The sequence below is a fragment of the Olea europaea genome, chromosome 21 (genome assembly GCF_002742605.1).
Source record: "Olea europaea var. sylvestris chromosome 21, O_europaea_v1, whole genome shotgun sequence".
In the NCBI taxonomy this organism is placed as follows: domain Eukaryota; kingdom Viridiplantae; phylum Streptophyta; class Magnoliopsida; order Lamiales; family Oleaceae; genus Olea; species Olea europaea.
The window spans coordinates 6,587,133-6,590,220 of record NC_036257.1 but is presented as its reverse complement, the minus strand read 5'-3'; the positions used below and the strand labels follow the sequence as shown (position 1 = coordinate 6,590,220).

At 36.2% G+C, this 3,088-nt stretch overlaps 1 pseudogene; it reads left to right on the top strand.

Annotated features, from left to right (window-relative positions):
* Positions 1-1,272: 1,272 nt before the first annotated feature.
* Positions 1,273-2,776, top strand: LOC111370283 (annotated as a pseudogene).
* The last annotated feature ends 312 nt before the right edge of the window (positions 2,777-3,088 follow it).

Below are 3,088 nucleotides of genomic sequence, written 5' to 3'. Positions count from 1 at the left end.
ATCAACTTATCTCAGAGAAAATATGTACTTGATCTGTTAGATGAGACATGTTTTCTTGGAGCTCGTCTAGTTGATACCCCTATGGATCCTAATGTGAAACTTTTGAAGGATAAAGGAGAATCATTTGCATAACCAGGAAAATATCGTCGTTTGGTTGGAAAGTTGAATTATCTTACTATCACACGACCGGATATTTCTTATGCAGTCAGCATTGTTAGTCAATTCTTGGATACTCCTCGAGTTTCTCATTGGGAAGCTCTGATACGTATTATTCGGTATTTGAAAAAGGCTCCAGGTCTTGGATTGTTGTATAAACGAAATGGAAATATCAGGATAGAAGGATTTACAGATGTAGATTGGGCAGGTTTTCCATTAGATAGATGATCTACTACTGGATTCCGTACTTTTCTCGGTGGTAATCTTGTCTCTTGGAAAAGTAAGAAACAAACTGTGGTTGCAAGATCAAGTGCAGAAGCGGAATACAGGGCGATGGCTCATATTGCTAGTGAATTGACGTGGTTGCAGCACTTTCTTCAAGAAATCAATCTTTCACCCTCTACTCCTATACCGATGTTCTGTGATAATCAGGCTACTTTACATATTGCATCCAATCCAGTTTTCCATGAAAGGACCAAGCATATTGAAGTCGACTGTCACTTTATTCGGGACAAGATAGTATGTGGTGACATATGTACACCATTTGTGAAGACCGGAGACCAACTTGCTAATATGTGTACGAAATCATTGAACAGTAATCGGTTGAGATTTCTGTGTTCCAAGCTGGGTTTATATGATATATATACTCCAACTTGAGGGGGAGTGTTAAGGAAGAAAATCAATTCTCAATAATGTGTATTAGGAAAGAATATTATTTGGTATATTTAGTTTCCATATATGTATGTGATTGATTCTCAATATAAATAGAAGGGGAGAGGCAACGAAGAGTAGATTTTTACTCTCTCAGTTTATGCAAATTAATCTTCAAGATCAAATATACTTCCAGCCATTGATGTCAACTGTTCAATCCAAGAATGCAGCTTTACATCTTGTATTGGAGTGCTTCTAATGCCTTCTCAATTCCTTGGCAATGGTGTAAGAAAACTGAATGGAATAGATGGCATTAGGGACCGAAAATCGTGTTCCATATATAGGCTCTACCTTTATTGAGTCTACCTTATTCAATACCAATAATTATCCAATTATTGAAAAAATTGGCAAAATTTATGGGCCACTTTATTTGGTATCAAAAATTTTCTCACAATACCAAAAATTTCTCACTCAAAATATTGGAATTTAAAGGTTGCTGGGATTTTGTTTGGTGTTTCTTCAATCTGCTTTGATATTATTGAGGTTTTCTTGCCAAAGAACTTTATGAAAATGGAAGTGTCGAGTGGATTGAATCCAAAAGTTAACCCAGCTAAATTGCATAAAGAACAAGAAGAGAATAATGAAGGACAAGAGCTTCAGAACTTTGAATTGGACTTGGTTGATTATGTTATTCGATCTGATCACCATTTTCATTCGATGAATGCACTGGAAATTCTTAGGGAAATGGTGAGAATTCTTTGGTATAATTCAGTGAGTTTTACGGCAATTGCAGCAGTGCTAATATGCCTTGTATTGACAATGCTTTTGTCGAATGTGCTGGTCAATCAATCCCTTGTGAAGAGGCTGACATAAGGTTATTTCTAGTTGCGAAGTCCTATAGACTCTCTCTTAGGCCTTTTATCAAACAGTCATGCCAAAAGTTTATAAAAATGACAGTTTCATCTGTAATGTGTTTCCAATTGTTTGTTACATTTTTGTTGTTGTCAACGGCTGCTGTGGTTTACTCAGTTGATTGTACTTACTTGAGGAAAAGATTTGATTCTTCAAAGTTCTCTGTGATTGCTTCGAAGATTTGGAAGCGCGTTTTTGTAACGTACTTGTGGGCGTGTAGCCTAATTGTTGGTTGCCTCACATTTTTCTTCGTGCTACTGGTTTGCAGTGATCAGCGTGTTTTCATTTATGGGACCCCTTTGGATTTGATTTTGCATCCTACAATTAGTAGGATTGATTTTCTCCATAATTTTGGTGAATGCTATCATTATATGCAACATTTCTATTGTCATCTCCATTTTAGAGGATGTTTCAGGTCCACAGACATTACTGAGATCGAGTTTGTTGATTAAAGGGCAGATCCAAGTTGGCCTATTGATATTTCTTGGATCGAGAAAAGGTATGGCATTTGTGTAAGGTCTTTTCGAGCATCGAGTAAATACGCTAAGCTATGGAGATGGTTCTTCAAGGATATGGGAAGGGCCCTTTTTGGTGGTAATGTATTCATTTGTGGTGCTTATCGACTCAATGACGAGTATCATTTTCTATCTCGGTCATAAATCTTATCGTATGGAATCTGCAGACGTAGAAAGCCAACCGATTTTAGAAGCCCCCACTACTTCATCTGGATCAGCTTATTTTTAATAGCTTCATCTCGTATTCCGTTTGTGGTCTGTAAAGCTACTTCATCTCGTATTCCGTTTGTGCATTTTTAAGTGATTAACTCCATGGAAAAGTACTCCCTATTGGAGATTCTGTCTTTGTCGTGTAACATGGATAATATGAATAGTCAACAACAAGAGAAAGTAGGAAGGTTTTAGGAATTTATTGATCAGAGCCCGAAACCTAATTTTGTTCATGTATTGTTGAACGGTATGTCACCCTTCCTATTACTCTAGTTCTTTGTTTGCTTGCTTCCAGCATTTCCTCCTTATGTTCTATCACGTGATTAAATAAAGATTCGGTTTTTCATAACATATGTTTCTCGAAGTACCTGGTTTATTGAAACTCTTATGAATTATTTCATGCTTGGCTCTGCTTTCAGAATTTTGGATGGGTTTTAGATCAAAATCTTAAACAGTTAGGGTGCATTTTCTAGTTTTCTGTTTCGAGAAATAATTTTTCAAAATGGCAAACCAAACTCGTTTTTAGCAACCTTAAAATGGAACCTCAAAATGGAAAATTGAAAATGAACTTAAAACTGAAACCAAGCGAATCCTTAAAATTCAAAAGTTTTTTCGCCATGTTATGTTCATATAAAATACTTGTG